The sequence below is a fragment of the Ictidomys tridecemlineatus genome, unplaced genomic scaffold (assembly GCF_052094955.1).
Source record: "Ictidomys tridecemlineatus isolate mIctTri1 unplaced genomic scaffold, mIctTri1.hap1 Scaffold_46, whole genome shotgun sequence".
NCBI lineage: Eukaryota > Metazoa > Chordata > Mammalia > Rodentia > Sciuridae > Ictidomys > Ictidomys tridecemlineatus.
In genome coordinates this window covers 1954989-1972341 of record NW_027522984.1, presented here as the reverse complement: position 1 = coordinate 1972341, position 17353 = coordinate 1954989, and the positions used below count along the sequence as shown (strand labels likewise).

Sequence of the window (17353 nt, the reverse complement as noted above, 5' to 3'; positions counted from 1 at the left end):
ACCATCTCCAAATATGACCATGTTGGGGTTTGGGGTCAAAATATGAATTTCAGGAGGTCACAAATATTTGGTACATTATGGTCACTATTGATAGTATTCCCTTGGTGTGATGTGATGAGAATGGCTCTTTGCCTCCACAATCTACTTCCCCAAACTCAGAGCATCAGTCTAGTCATGAGAATAACATATGATGAATCTCAACTGAAAGGCCCCAACGGAGAGAGCTGAGCAGTGCTCCTCAAAACTCCAAGATGATGATAAACAATGAAAACCTGAGACTTATCCAGAGCCAAGAGGACCTAAGGGGACATGACTACAAAATGTTATGTGCTATCCTGGATGATCCTACACAGAAAAAGGACATGAGGTCAAAGCAAAGGCAATCCAGATAAAGAACAAACTTTAGTAATTATGAAAATACACCATATGAATATGATGTATTAACTAAAGGATAAACTGAGTGAGGAATATCTGTTGATTCTTTGCACTCAATTCACAAATTTCCTATAAACTTTTCCAAAACTGAAACTGTTCTAAAATAAAAGGTTTATTTTTTTAAAGAGATAAATAAAAATTCTTACAAAATTATCATCCAGAATAATGGGTGAAATAAAAACTTAGTAGATTCATTGAACAACAATGAAGGCACAGATAAAGAGAATTTATAAAATGGAAAACTGATTAAAAAAATACACAGAATAAGACATAGTAAAACAGAGGGATGGGAAATATGAAAGTGGGGGGATATATAGAATATACACTGAGCAAGAATCACAAAATGGCCAGAATAGCCAAAGCAAACTTGAACAAGAAGAGAAGAACTGGACATATCACATGATCTGATTAAAAAACATACCAAAAACAGAGCAATACTGCATAAAAAGATACATAACCAAACACTGCCCAAAATAAGTCCGTGAATTTACTGTCAACTGATCTTTGACCAAGGTGCCATGAAGGAGGAAAAAATTAGTCTCTTTTATAAACAATATTAGGAAAATTGCCTATACACATGCAGAAGAATAAAATTAGAACTTTATCTCACACCATCCATAAAAATCATCATAAAATGGACTAAAGATGTAAATATAAACCCTGAAACTGGAAATCTAGCAAAATAAATAAAGAAAAAGCTTTTAGGTTGGTTGTTTTGTTTTGTTTTGTTTTTGTTCCAGGGTTTAAACTCGGAGGCACTTAATCATTTGTATTTTATTTAGAGATAGGGTTTCACTGAGTTGCTTAGGGCCTCACTAAGTTGCTGCAATTGCCTTTGAGCTTGTAATCCTCCTGTTTCAGCCTCCTAAGCTGCTGGGATGACAGGCATGCACCTGGTCAGACATAGCTTTTTGACATTTTAGATATGACCTTAAAAACACAAAAAAATGAAAGCAAAAATGAGACAAAGAGTGTTGCATAAAGTTAACAAGCTGAGTATTGAAACGGCCTACAGAATGGGAGAAAAATATGTACAAGCCATACATCTGATAAGGGGTTAATATAAAAAACTCAACAGCAAGAAAAGAAACAATCCTATTTAAAAATGGTCACAGTTCTGTTGGGCTTGGGGGCGCACACCTGTAATCCCAGAGGCTCAGGAGGCTGAGGCAGGACTATCACAAGTTCAAAGCCAGAATCAGTAATTGAAAAAGATGAGATGCTGTCTCAAAATTTAAAAAATAAAATAAAATTAACTAGGCTGGGTATCTGGCTCAGTGGAAAAGTGCCCCTGGGTTCAACAGTACCAAAAACAAAACATGAAACCCTAAGTAGGTATGTATCAAAAGAAAATAAACGACTGCCATAAGTATATGCAAAATATGTTCAATATCAGTAGCCCCCAGGAAAATGCAATCAAAACCATAACGAGGAGCCTCACACTTCACACATAAGAATTAATAATATAGTCTCATTCAAAGTAAAAGATGAAAAAAATAATAGGAAAAGATAGAGAAAACCAAAAAACAAAGTCATTATAATATATTAACAACAAATCTCTCAGTAACTGGTCAAGTTAACATACAAAATGTTACAGTTTAAAGAGGGAATATTTGATCAACACAATCAGAAAAATTTATCTTGTAGATGGATATTCATAAAACACTAAAAACAGAAATTATTAAATACACATTCTTTTAAAGCACACACAGAAAATTTTGCAAAAAAAAAAGTTGAAAGCTTGCAACATATGGTCTTTAAATATATTTCAGTTTGGCTGTAAATAAATGCCAAAAAGAAAACCAAAATATGCTGATCCCGAATAAGCAAAGCTTCTGGCTCCCAAACCCAAGGCCAACCCTGAAGAAATTAGAGAGAAAACTATGCAAATTCTTGAGATTAGAAAAGTTGTTTAGATGTGTGACAACTGGGTGGTGTTTGGGGCCAGTGAACAAGAAACCCTGAAAAGTCTGGTACAATGAAACCGAAAAGTTTTGCTCTTGCTTCTCTCTTGCCCTTTCCTTGTACAAACATAGCTTCCCCCTCACCTGCTGTGATTCAGAATTCTGGTTCAAGTGTCCACTGGAGTAAAATAAGGGCATCACTGAAAGTGATGCTAGTCAGGAACTGAGAAAAACATGTGGGGACTTATTTGTCTAAGATATTCATTTTCCCATCCCCTGCCTACAAATCTCCAAAGGTGTTCAACTAAAACTCTAAAAATAATCTCCTCCACATCCAGTTAATAGGAGTTCTAAACGAAAGAGCTATTTTAATGGAGAGAAGAAAATGGAGATAAACTTCCCAGAAATAAAAGCCCCCAAAATAAAGACTCGGATTGAAAATTCCAAGGATTCCAACAAGAAACATTAAAACAGTCGCCAACTAGACTCATTTTAGTGAAATTTAAGAAAGATAAAGAAAAATATTTCAAGAATGCATGCAGATTACAGAAGGCTGTCTACAAAGGAACAGAAGGTGGATGGACACCAGATTTTCCAACAGTAACACTAAATTCAAGAGGACAATGGACTCACATTTTCCAAGTGTGGAAGGAAAGGCCAAGCTATCATTTTAATACAATAAAAAATACACTGACAAAGCGTCACAAGCTTTTGCCATTTAAACACATAATGGAAATAGTTTTAGATGAATAATTTGAAGGAAGTATCATCGTGATTCTTGGTTCTTAGTACAGAGCACTGAGACCCTTGGACTCTCCAGAAAGATGAGACTGTCTCTTGCATGCCAGTAACTGACTGGTGGCTGGAAGACTCTAGATGGCTTCAGGACAGAGGTCAGCCTCCCAAAAGATCCAGGAATAATTAAAGGCTTGACACTTTTGATTGCTCAACCCATGGAAGTGACTGGAGGGTGGCAGATAGAAAGCACAGAAGCTTCTCATCCCTTCCCATACAATGAGCTCTGTGCATCTCTTTCCTATATCATTTATAACAGATAAACACAAGTAAGTGTTCTCCTGAGTTCTATGAGCCATTCTTGCAAATTAACAAATCCCAGAAGGTGTTTGATTAATTTATAGCAAGTTGGTCAGGCATATAGGTGCCAGCATACCTCTTACTACTGATATTTGAAGTGGGGGCAGTCTTGTGGAACTGAGCCCTTAACTTATGGATTTGATATTATCTCTGGCAGATAGCATCAGAACTGAATTAAATTACAGGACATTGAGTTGGGGTCCAGGAGAGAATTGCTTGATGGGTTGGGGTGAGGGGGGACCTTATATATCTGCTCCCAGAAGTGTTACACTGAGTAACTCTGTTAGAGACTAGGAACAACAATTTGGTTTTTCTTATCTCTAATAATCATTCAAGAAATGCTGAAAATATAGAAAAATTAAAGGTAATTAAATACCTTACTGAAGTGTTTTATTTTAAAATAGATTAATAAAAATAGAGCTAAGATCAAAGTAAGAGAACAATAACATCCATGATAGCCCAAACTAAAATTCTAAATCTTAAAAGGTTATATAATATGTGAATGTAATACTATAAAATTTTTAGAAGAGAATGCAGGATAAATTCTTTGTGTCCCAGGATGAGGTGAAGACTTCTTAGACATAATATCAAAAGCATGAGACATAAAAGGAGAAAACAGACAAATTGCCTCTCATGAAAATTAAAACTTTTGTTCTACAAAAGACTCTATGCAGAGAAAGAAAAAAGAAAAAAAGAAGTCACCAATTAAAAGAAAATATTTGCCAATCATATATTCAACAAGGGATTCACACCTGAAATCTACAAACAACTTTCTAAGCTCAGTAGTAAGAAAACAATTAAATCAGAAAATGTTATGGGACAGGCTACATGGAGTCCATCTTGCCCTGAGACTCCACATCATGTAAGAAATGCTTCTCCCAGGGAAAGCCTGGCCTCTGTACCCATCAACAATTACTTAGCAGAGCATGCCTGGCAACACAAAATGGCAATTCTTAGACAATGTAAAAGTGTTCTCTCTTTGATTCCCATTTTTCTTGGACAATGAACCCTGTCAGAGATTGATTGTCTAGATGTTGTAACCATTCTTTAACTTGTACACAACAAGGGATGTTTTGGCCCACTCTCTTTTCTGCTTTTGATTTTAGATCTCATCACGTTTGTTTATGGTTTTGAACCATAGCAACAGCCATTTATGCTTTGTTATGGTTTTGGGCTATAAAAGGTGAATTCAAATCCTCGAGGGAGGTCAAAGTGTGTGGGCTTGCAGCCTGCCCCTTGGCCCACCAGCTGGTGGATCCAGATGCCCAACTGGTGAATAAAGTTCCCTGCTTTAAGATCAACTCGGTGATTTATTGCAATCTCACCTTAACAAAAATAGGAAAAATTTTAATCAGATATTTCACTAAAGAAGATAGAAGAATAGCCAATAAGTACACAAAAACATGTTCAACATTACTAGACATTAGGAAAAAGCAACTGGAAACCTGGTGAGATATCATTACATATCTGTTAGAACAACTAAAATCTAAAAATGGTGATAACACCAAATGCAAAGGAACTGGCTCTCTTGTATATGGTATATAACCCAGCAATCATATTTTTCTAGGTCTAGAGAAATGAAAATTGTGTTTACCTGAAAACCTATATAGACAAGGCTCATAATAGATTTATTTACAAAAGCCAAAACTGGGAACACCCCACATCTCCTTCAATAAATACTTAAACTAATTTTGGTACATCCATACCACGAAATACTATACAACAGTAAAACAATGAGCTATTGATGTTTTCAACAACGTGGATGGCAGAATGGAAAAGTCAATCTTAAAGGTGATACTCTGTATGATTGCATCAACATAACATTCTCAAAATGAGAAAACTATATTTATTTATGGAAAATAAATGTGTGATTGCCAAAGGTTAGGTAAAGAGAGGTGGAGTTCGGCAGAGTGTGACTATAAAAGGGGAATTCCTTCAGGGTGACAGAAAATTGTGTACCTGGATTGGATGTGGTTATTTAATTGATACATGTGACCAAATGTTATACAATTAAATACACATATACATCCAAATTTCATGTGTGGAAAAAAGAAAAAAAAAGGCTGGTGAAATCTCAGTGATTTCTGTAGTCTAGTTGATTATATCACATTTTCTGTTTTTTTAATGTGCTCTGATTATGTAAGATATCACCACGAGGTACACGTGACTTCTTTGTATTAATTTTTGCCACTTCTTGTGAGCCTGAAATTACTTCAAAAATAAAAAAAATTTTAAAAACCTACATAAGATAAATATGGCAATATTGGCAGTAGAAACCCAGGGAGGGGAGAATGTACTAGATGTCGTGTTTTATTGGTGGAATATGTCTGTATCTATTCAAAATATTTTTAAATATTTGAAAATGTATAACTTAAAAGTATGATAAGCCAAAATATAAATAAGTCAGTAGAACCAAGTCTATCAATAATTACAACAAATGTAAATGGATTAAACACACCAATTGAAATACAAATATTGTTAAATTGAGCTTTTAAAAATCTTTATGTTACTTACAAGAGATGCATCTAAAGTATAAGGATAAGGCCAAGATTAAAACCATAAAGAAAAAAAAAAGACATATTAGGTATATAAACATCAGGGAAAACCCCAAAATATCTGGCCTAATTAATTTAATATTACATAAAATACACTTTAGCAAAAGCATTATTATATATGAAAAAGATTGCTATGTAATGTAATGATTAAAAACATTCATTCCACTGAAAAGGACACAGAGGTCAGCTTTAAGGGACTTCCCTCACTGAATAGAGGAACATGAGCATCCAAATAAAGATAAAAATGGATTACAGCACATTAATACAATAGGAATACATGAGTCCAGGCAAATGAACAAAGGAATAAGAAAGGAAGCCTATTTCCTGTAGTAGAATGCCAAGTAATAAGTTTAGAAGAAATAATAAAAATAGAAAATCACCTTTTCTTAACCACTCCAGATGTGATGATTTCAGACAGGAGCAGTGAATAGAGGTGAAAATGCTGTTGGGAGGAAGACAGAATACTTCCCCACAAAGGACTCATCAGTTACAAAGGGGGAAACAGTGAATTTAAGACAAACCTGGCAGACATCACAATAAGTTAACATCACCAGTGGGTGACATTATTCATCCCAATGAGATGGGCAGAGAACACAGCTTCCTCTCAGAGGTGATCCCACCACACATGAGTGGTCAATGTCTAAACCTTAAAACTTCAGACAGACCACAGGGAGGCATAAGTCCAGTCATCCTGAAAACCATCCAGGACCTGGGGTTGGGGTTGTGGCTCAGCAGTAGAGCACTCCCCTAGCATATGTGAGGCTCAAGGTTCAATCCTCAGGACCACATAAAAATAAAAAAATAAAATAAAGGTATTGTGTCCAACTAAAACTAAAAAATAAATATTAAAAAAAATCAGGACCTAAAGGACACAGAAATTAAGATTTTTTTAATGTTAAAACATTTTAGCTGCATCCCTAAAATAAACTACATAGGCTTTCTTTTCTGAGAAATTTATTTGTGTGTGTGTGTGTGTGTGTGTGTGTGTGTGTGTGTGTGTGTGTATGTGAATGTGCCTATGTGTGTACACATGCTTTTTAAATATTGATTTACAAAGTGCTTAAGTTCTTATGCCAATTTTTGTGACAGTTGGTAATTTTATTTTTTATTTTCTTTAAGATGTAAATTGACGATTTTTTATTCAATATAATAAAGTTTATCAGTCTTTTTCAGTTCACAGTTTTATGCTTGTTTAAGGTTTTAAAATCTTTATATGTTTCACTTAGTATTTGAAAGCTTTGTTTTGATCAGTTTGGTCTTTGTATTAGACTGTTTTGCATTGCTATAACAAAATGTCTGAGTATAACTTCATTAGTAAAGGGTTTCTTTTGGATCATGGTTCTTGATGTCCAATGTTGAGGGGCTACATGGGGGAGGGTGGCCTTTATGCTGGCAGAGTCCTGGTGTAGCAAAGGGCATCACACAAAAAGACACAAAGAGTATGTGTCTTCTGGTATAGCCACCAATATTCAGTCACAGAAGCTCCACCCTAATGACCTCGTCTAATCCTATCACTTCCCAAGGGCCTCTCATCTGAACATCACAATCAGAGGGAGCTACCACTTTCTCAATATCTCACAATGGGGATTCAGTTTAGATACATGAACCCATTGAGGGACACAGCAAACCATATACAAACCATAGCAAAGTCTTAAATCCACCTGGAGCTGATTTTTTTAAAACAATTAATTATGAAATGACTTGGAACTTAAAAAAATTCCAAAACAATACAAAGAATTCAAGTGTCCCTTCCCTTAGAGATTCCCCAGCTATTAACCTTTGACTGTTTGTTCCATTGTGGTCTATTTATTTATCACCAGTATAACTATTCCTTTTCTGAATCCTTTAAAGCAAGCAACAGATGTTTCATCATCCCTAAATATTCCAATATGTATCACTCCCAAACAAAGACACAGTCCTGTATAATTAGCATGCAGCCCTCCACTGGTACAAAACTACTGCCTAATTCACAGACCTCATCCAAAGTTTTCCAACTGTCACAACAATCTCTCTGCCCATTCTGCTCCTGGACCTGTGTGGGAATACAGGTCACATATAGTTGCTAAATTCTCTTCCGATTGTTTCAGTGTAAGTAGGGACTACAGAAATGTTCACTTTGTGATAAATCCACAGGCTGTACATCCTAACCTTGTACATTATTCTGTGTGTATGTTCCATTAAAAAATTTTTATTTTTAAGAAGAAAGCTAATTCCTCACATACATTTGAAACACAGCATTTGCTTCAAGAATTCAAATTTCTATGTTAAAATCAGGTTTCTTCAATCAACCGTAGATATCAAGCCTAGATGTTTCAACTAATTTTGGAGTCTCGCGACTAAAGAGTGAAAAATATCACTTTATCAAGTAGCACATGCAAAGGTACACACAGGCTTTCCAAAGTGGATTTTTAATGTGATCCTTACCAACATATTTCCATAAAAATTTCACTCCCTTCTTAATTTAGATGATTGCTAAAATATAATATAGTTTTCTCAACTGGAAAGGCTATACACATTTACATTCATATTTTGATTAAAGATTTTAATTGAAAGTTAAAAAAAATGAGCAACTGAATTTTTGAGGGAGACATATTGCTAGACCCATCTATTCTAATATTGCAGAGGATTTTTTTCTGACCCAGAAGACAGAGATGGAATTTCCTAGTGGCCCTGGCAATTGCTCTTGCAAATAAGTTCAAGGTGATATCTTTGAGATGGCAGTTTCTGGGAAGTCTGCTTGTGATGGATTGATGGACCAAATTGAGGAATCAACCATATACTTACTTCTCAGCCAAAACTGGGGCTGGTAAAAACCCGAACTGGAGAAAGGAAATTTAGTGCCAACCAGGCTTACAATTAAGCATGGTCTCTTCCTAGTAGCTTTAAAGATAAAGAGTTTTGCATATGTATGCCTTAATTATGCAGACCTACTTTAGGGGGTTCCTTTCCCTCAGTTCAACATGCAGGTCCGAACAGCACCAAAGTTTGCTTTTTCTTTCTTCCTTCCTTTCTTCCTCTTTTTCTTTGTTGAACAATATATCCATCCACCTAGAAAAGCTCTGGTTCGCGAAATTTCGAAGTTGAAAACAGCCTATGAGATTGCATCAATAGTCAGATTAGGTAACTGCAGTCCTGAGAAGTGTGGGAGACACCAAAGATCATCTGAATCTTGACCACGACCTGAGTTTCTCTGTCCTTCACTGGTCTCTGAAATGTGTCTCTCACCTCAAATGTGATATGGGATGAGTTTTTCAAATTGGTAAGAGTCCATGTTCTCCATGGTCACGTTTAACTAGGGATGTTACCCCAATGCTTCCGAATAGCCATCCTGAGTTGGCAACCAGGAATTGCTTTAAGCTTTAAAGAAGTCGAAAGAACCAAGTCAGCATGGAGCCTCCACTGCTAACAAAAAAAAAAAAAAAAAAAAAAAAAAAAAAAAAAAAAAAAAACACCGTTAGCTTCTGCTTTCAACTATTCATCCCCCAAACAGTTTATGGACAGTACTAACTCTGCTGGTCTCTCACTCCATCACTTTTACGAAGACCCATATCAGCAAGGGGAGGCTAGGATGCAGGGGAGGTAAGTCAGGAGGGAAAAGCCTGCTCAGGATCCAGCGGCAGCACGGCGCCATGGCCCCAGCTGCACTACAGAGGACCCCCCCCACACACCCCGCCCTAGGTGTGCGGGGACTGTGCGCAAGAGCGGGTCACCTCAGGCGGCAGTTCTCCAGCACCCTGCTTCACTCAGCTTTACTTAGCTTTTCATTGCTGCTTCCTCCCACACCCTTAAAGACTCAAGTTCAGGGTAACAGAGATGGGCCTGGGAGAATCCCAGGGCATCCCCAGAAAACGTTTTGGAAGATCCCCGGTGGAAGACAAGGTCATTGAAGGCAAAAAAGGAAGAAGAAGGAGGAGGAGGAGGAGGAGGAGGAGGAGGAGGAGGAGGAGGAGGAGGAGGAGGAAGGAAGAAGGAAGAAAGAAGAAAAATGAAGAAGAAGAAAGAAAGAAAAAAAGAAATCTTAAGCCGCCCTAAGTCTCAGCTCTGTAAAGGTCTGAGTACGTTGGGGGAGACTCAGCTCCCAACCAGCGAGGAAACAGGAGAGCGGGCCTGGAGCGCCAGGCCCCGAGGGGAGGGGCAGAAGCAGAGGCCGGGCGGGGCTGCAAAACCCCTGGAGGCCCCACCCCCCGGGCCAACCTCCCGCTCTGCCATTGGAGGAAGTCTGGGGCGGGTCCCAGGGACGCCCCCCACTCGCCTACAGTTCGCGGCTCGCCCCCTACACGCCCATTTCTTTTTTTTTTTTCCAGCTCTTCCCGGAGCCTTGGAGCTAGCTGGGAAAGGAAACAACGGTGCCACCACGGCGCCCCGGGACGCCGGAAAGGCGAGCCCCCCTGCCGCCCCGCCCGCCAGCCCGTGACATCAGCAGGGGCGGGGCAATGTATCCACGGCTCCACCCCCAGGGCCTGGGCTGCTACCTAGGGGTCTGTGTCCCCCCCCCCCCCCCCCCCCCCCCCCCCCCCCGGCACGCGGGAAGCCGCCTACCAGAGCAGGCGCTTGGCTGAACAAGTGCTGCAATCAGACTCCCTGCGGCTCTAGCGTCAGCCCCTCACCCTTCACAGCCTGTCCTACCGCCCCCCTCTCTTATTTTGCACCTTTTTCTCCCTTTCTCTGTCTGTGCATCTCCAAATGACTGTGTATGGGGAAGCCAAGATGGGCATGCAAGTGGCACACTGACTGGAGAGACAAATTTCATGCCATATCCCCTTAATCCGTTTGCCTTTCTACCTTATTTCATAGCTTGACATTCTCTCATATGCAAAATGTGGGAGAATCGTTTTTCTCCCCCCCCCCATGCCCAGGCTTAGGGGAAAAGGTATTCGATGCCTTCTGTAGTATTTCATCAAAGAAATAGAATTTTAAGCTTTTGTGAAGGAATTGGGAGTGGGAGACAGCGTAGAAAAAGAAGTAAAAAGAAACCCAAAGCTTAACAGCGTTTTGAAAGGAAATAACTATTTTTCATTCTCGACTGAGTGTGTCTTCTGCAGCATTTTGCACAAATGCAACTGCAGAACCATTTCGTTGCAGATTAAGTAGGCTGCATCTGCACAGAGTCTGTGCGGGATCTTCAAAAGACAGTGAGGTGTATATGGGTCCGGTTGTGCGTGTGCATACGTGATGCAAGTGTGTGCGTGTGTGTACGTGTGAGTGGGACCCAACCCCAAGAAACGCATCAAGATCAGGAACAGGAATGCACACTGGCGCTTGCCTTGGAAATTTCCTAAAGCGCTTAGAGTTTGTAAATCACTAGTATCCGAAAAATTGTCAGCAGAGGCTCTCTCCCGGTGCTCTGCCCGCCCCCCCCCCCCAATATAGGTGTCCTCGGTGTCTTGTGAAGCAGCCTTTGGCCCAGGCGGGTCTTGTGAGTGGTGAAATCCACAGAGGGTACGCTGTGTATATTTTGGGGGTCCCACGTGTGCGGCCCAAACCCCTGGGGCCTGGGCGTTTGCTCGAGCTTGTGTGTAGTGTGTGTGGGCGTATGTGTGTGAGTGTATGCTCGTGCCGGGGCCGAGCTGTGTGCTCACGCGCTCCAAGCTGCGCCCAGAGCTCAGCTGCAGGTTTGGAGAAAAAAGAGGGTAGGCAAGTGCTGGGGGGAGGCGGGGGGCGGGAGGCCGATTGGGGGCTTTTGAATTGATGGAGTTGGCTTATCCGCTTTTCCCTCTCCGGCTTGAGCTCCTTTAAACCTCGCTGCTGCTTCGTAGGAAGGGGGCTGGATTCACTGTAGCTGCTGCAGGAGGGGGAGCAGGTTGAAACAATCGAGTGGGCGCGCCAGGACTCCCCGGCTCTAGGCGGGAAGGGGCGAGGGAGCCCTCATTCTGCGCAGGGAGGGGGCGGGGTTGGAGGGACCCAGCAAACCAGGAGGAGGCGGGGGCGGTCGCTGGGATGGGGGAAGCGGTCACCCCCAGGAGACAAGATTTCGTTCGGATCGCACATTAATTGGAGATATCTGATTAATTTGAGCTTCTGATGACTATAAATGGCGATTCTCTACAAAGGTGTCTATAATTTTAAAAAAAATCATTCCGTGTCATCCCCCACGTCAGGCCTGCTCTTGGGCGTGAGGCTGTACTTCCTCCACCCCCTCCTAATGGAGTGAACCATTCCCAGCTCTACCTCCCTCCCTCCCTCTCTCTCTCTCTCTCTCTCTTTCTCTCTCTCTCTCTCTCTCTCTCTCTCTCTCTCTCTCTCTCTCTCTTTCTCTCTCCACCTCTCTCTTTCGGTCCCTTCCTCGCTCCCTCTCTTTCTCTCTTTCTCTCCTCCCTCTGCCGTCCCCGTGCATAAAGTCTCCGTCGGAACTTGTTGGCAATGCCTATTTTCCAGCTCCCCCCCCCGCGTTCTCTAAACTAATTATTTAAAGGTCTGCGGTCGCAAATGGTTTGACTAAACATAGGATGGGACTTAAGTTGAACCGCAGATACATTTCACTGATCCTCGCGGTGCAAATAGGTAAGTGGCCGCCCGGACTGGCTCTCTCGGCGGGCGGCCGGAGACAACCGGTCCGGGCCAGAGGGGCGGACACGCGGACCAGCTGGGCCTGCAGCCACCCCGGGGTGCAGAGAAACCTGCAGAACCCCGAGGGGGTGGCGTTGGCTCCCGAGGACTTGGGCGTCCCGGGTTGAATTTTTCTAAAGAAAAAGAGACTCCAAACTTTCTCCAGGAAAATTGTGCGGCCGGCCGGCTGGTGGTTTTTCCAGAGGAGATCCACCATCCCCCTTGCAGTTTTCCTCCAAAGCGCCCATCCATTTTTGCTTTCCTATCTGGGGTTAGACCCGGTTCGGTGCGCTCTGGGGCAATGCATCGGGCCCCTGTGATACTGCAAGATACTATTTTTGAAGGATCGAAAGATGAATTCAGGAAAAAGATGGCTAGCCAGATAGGACTGGAAAGTTTTATGTAAAGAAAGCGAAGATATTCCAGGGCTCCGTTCAAACTGCTGCATTTAGAACTTTGTCATTCTCCCGCCCCTCCCCCCATATTCTAGCTGCAGCATGTACACCGGGCACCGCAGACTCGATTCAGAAGCAAATCGAGAACGACCAGGAACTCTAGATCACATATTTTATTATGCTTACCATTGAGGAGGGTAAACTGAGCCAAATATACGTGAATATACTTTTTGAGACACGTTTGCCTGTTACTTTATCCAACACTGTCTGCATTTTGTACATAGGAAATGGTTAAGGGTTTGCAATATGTCATGTCGGGTGTTTGTTTTTGTTTGTTTGGGGTTGATTGTGGACGGATTTATTGAGTCACCATTTTATGTTAAGGAATGTTGAGTTGGTAGTTACACTGCCATGGGGCTTTTTAAAGTTTACATTTTTTTTTTCCATCCAGAATGTAGAAAACATTATGGGAGCAGGCATTAGAAAAATTCCTTTTTTGATGCTGGTTCAGAACATTAATTAACATGGCCTAAAAGTGAAAGTGAAGCAGGTTATTAATAGAATGTACAAGAGAAAAAAAAGAAACTCTTCAAACGGGTCTTTTTGGAGATGGAGGGAATTGTTATCTCCTATGATTTCAGGCTGTAGCATTCTTCTTTGCAGACAAATCCTTGCAGTATTTTGGTGGGGGCTGCTTTAGGGAATTGGTTTGGGGCAAGAGAAAGAATACAAAACAATTTTTCTGTATGAGAAATGTGGAGAACACCGGATTTGGGGTTCTGTGGACATTAAAATTGATTCTTTGCAATGGGATTTTATGCACTTAACATGATTTTGAGGGATCTGGTTGTTTGTTTTGTTTTTATTCCCCAAGAACATTATAGGATGTTAGTGTGTGTGTATGCAGGATGTTGCTGTTTTCCTTTAATTCTAAGGAATGACTTAATGCTTCCAGTCTGGTTGATTTGAATATTTGACATTAGTTCAAAGAGCTGCAATAAATAAAGAACATTTCTAAAGGCAGCAAATCCCTTAAATGTTGCAAATAATTGCATGTGGCATTTTGCAATTAGCCAGAGAATTTTTAGGGAACAGGAGAGGTAATTGTTTTTGAGACAGGGGTTTTAATCCGAGAAGGTTTGTGCTGTTTTCTCAGTGGGAAATAACCTTACTTTGAGGATTAAAAAAAAATTTAAAAAGTAGTTGTGCATGAGGGATGTGTTTTTTTTTAATTTTTTTTAAGAGAGAGTGGGAGAGAGAGAGAGAGAGAGAGAGAGAGAGAGAGAGAGAGAGAGAGAGAGATTTTTAATATTTATTTTTTAGTTCTCTGCAGACCCAACACCTTTGTTTGCATGTGGTGCTGAGAATCGAACCCGGGCCGCACGCATGCCAGGCGAGAGCGCTACCGCTTGAGCCACATCCCCAGCCCGAGGGATGTGTTTTGAACACATGACCCTCAGACTGAAAATGACCGCTTGTAGGCTATGGAGTTGAAGTTGAACGTATTTTTTCCCAAATGTCTGCCCTTTCCTGCACCAGAGCCTCAGTCTTTATTAATTCATGCCTGGGAGCTGTCCCAAATCACTGACATTTCGCAAGAAAAGTGGGGGTTGGGGAGGGGCGGAGAAGAGGAGAGAGTGGTGAACGAATGAAGATGCGGTGGGAGGAAGTTTGGAATGAATGAGAGGTCGAACAAATGAATGAACGAATGGAAACCCGCACAAGACAGGGACGCATAGGAGGACAGAGAAGGAGCCCAAGTCGCCTGCCCAAACTTGCAGAAACCGGGTTCAGAAAGGACTGCAAGGGACACGGCTGCGACCTACTAGGGTCGCGTGCACCTGCAAAATCTGTCCCTGTGCACAGGCTCTGGCCTTCTGGTGCAGGCTAGAGCCCAAGGAGTCAAAGTTGCAAAACACAGAAAATTTCACGACTTCTTATTTTACACATGTACACACTCACACATGTGCGGTTTGCAGGGTCTTCTCTATAGCAGCGCCTAGAAAGATAACGTGACAGAACGCTTCCCGCCCCCAGCGAGCCCCAATTCCCCTTTTAAAAATTGTCAGTGCGTCTTAGGGGCCTCTTTTTCGAAACCGAATTTTTAGGGGTGGAGGTAAGGGGTGAGCAGAGACCTGGGACAGAGCAGGAGAGTGGTCTGTATTTGTTTCTTCTCTGCAATGCTGTGCGTAACGTAGAAGAGGATGATGCATAGGGTTGATTCCACTTTGAGTTTTATTATCACAAATATTCATTAGTTCATCAGATACTGTCAGTGTTCCATTTGCTATTATTGTAGTCGCAAGGAAGGGCATTTAATTTTTGTGGAGGTTTCTGAAGGTTTACGCATCTGCTCCAGCTGAGGTCGAAGTTAACCCTGGTCCCTTCCCCAGCGTTTCCCGTTCCGGATTATAAAACGCAAGACCCGCCTCGCTCTTCCTGCAGCAATTTGTACACCGTGAGCTCTCGGAGGTTGCTGTGGGTTCCATCACCTTCCTCCTGGTCTGCGTCTGGCCTAGCGCTCGGGGACAAGACGATGCGTGGGGAAGTGTGTGCGCTGGGGGAGAGGTGCACGGTCTTCCCAGGACACATTCACACGCGAGTGGCAGCGGCCAGGACACTGCGGAGGAGGCTTGCGCACCGAATCCTGGGAGCTAGAGGCCGAGCCACCCTACATTCTCCCCGCCCCAACCGCGCAGATTTGGGCTTCTCTAGCGCTTTCCAGGAGCCCCAAGTGCTCCTGGCCGCTAGGTATCCAGTCTCAGGCTGGTTTCCTTGGCCTTAGGGTGGAAAGAAATGGCCACCGCAGCGACCGCAGGCCTGGAGCCTGTTTCTGGTTCAGAGCCTTGGGGTTTGGTGGACTTGAGTCCAGGAGCAAGGAACTCTGTGCCGTCCAGGTTTTCTCCTCCTGTTCTCCAGCCGCCCCATCTTGCATCCTGTCCCCCCACCCTCTGATGCAACTTGGAGCTAGAGGCTGCAAGTCCCAGGAGGCCGCGAGCTGGGCGTTCAGCAGCCTGTCTGGGACCTGGAGAGGAAAGGTCTAATTCCGCTGCTGCTGTCCCGAGTGGTGGCGGGCCTTTCCCGGGATGTGAAGGGGAGGTGAGTGGCGGACAGAAGTTGTGGAAGGAAGCAGGGAACCCGAGATAGTGTAGGTGACCTGGGGCCACCTGCGCAGACACATCTGGCTTGAGGCCCTGACTGCAAGGTCAAATCAATCCCATTGGGTCTTGAGAAATGTAAACTGCCTTTTTCTGTGGGGCAAAAGCTAGTGCATCCAAGGGTGTCTCGCGGAACAGATTCCACGGTAGGCATCGGTTTTATAATGAAACAATCCATTTCGGTGACCTCCAGTGGCTTCCAGAGACTTTATTCATCCATTCATTCTGAGCACCCACCGAGGACGGCGCGCCCAAGGGCTATTGGCGGGAGGTGGCCTCGGTTCCAATGCTTGCCCCCAAGTCCGTCAGCCTTCCTAGGCTAGCCTCGCCCCTGCACTCTGTTGTCCAGACCCCCTCTCTGTCCTCAGAAATGGAGGATTACACTGCTAGAGACATGACGGGGCTTGCTGGGGGAGTGTCAGGAGAAGAAGGAGGGAGTGAGGAGACAGAGAAATAAAAGAGATGAGGGAGGTGAGAAAAGGGGGGCGAAAGAAACACAAAAAGATACAGAGCGCGATTCAGGAGGGAGCTGGAAGGAATGGACTTTCCTCTCTCCCACTCAACCCACATCCGTTCACACACAGACGGTGCGCACCAGAGTCATGTTGAGTGGATATCTGCCGGCCATCCCCAGGCCAAGTCTTTAGGTCACCTTTGACATCGGTGCTTCCCGAGGCTGGGCCATGAGAGACACAGCTCCATGGGGCAAGGCAGCAAGAAGTCGGGGATGCCCAGGTGGGCCTTGGGTCATCAGGGCAGGGTCAAGGCGCTGCTGACCAGTGTACCCTTCTCCCCCGCAGCGTACCTGGTGCAGGCCTTGAGAGCAGCGGGCAAGTGTGATGCACTCTTTAAGGGCTTTTCGGACTGTTTGCTCAAGCTGGGCGACAGTATGGCCAACTACCCTACCCGCAGGGCTTGGACGACAAGATGAATATCAAGACCATGTGCACGTAAGTGTCCTCTCTGGTCCGCTGGGGTTCTCTTCTGGGGGCGCTGCTGAGGTCAGAGTGCGGCACCTCCCCGCCTGAGCTCAGCATACAGTGCCAGAGTAAATCTGTGCACTCTCGCCTTCTGGCTCTCACCCCCAGGCCCAGGCCTGCGGACAAGCCCTCTGGTCCCTAGGCCCAGTCCTCTGGTTTAGGAAACTCCAGAGCCTGGGGTGGACTACAGAGAAAGAACCCCACAGTGGCCTTATCCCAGCTCCCAGCAGCCTCACAGGCTCACAATGAGGTGCATGCACCCAGTCCACCTGAGAGAAGGCCTGG

The 17353-nt window shown here is 43.2% G+C and overlaps 1 long non-coding RNA gene across 2 annotated transcripts in view; it reads left to right on the top strand.

Annotated features, from left to right (window-relative positions):
- Window positions 1–12183: 12183 nt before the first annotated feature.
- Window positions 12184–17353, top strand: part of LOC144373669 (uncharacterized) — a 38155-nt gene continuing 32985 nt past the window's right edge. For both annotated transcript variants that reach the window (XR_013433259.1, XR_013433261.1), the window contains exon 1: window positions 12184–12490. This is a non-coding gene — a long non-coding RNA (uncharacterized LOC144373669). The remainder of the gene's footprint in view (window positions 12491–17353) is intronic.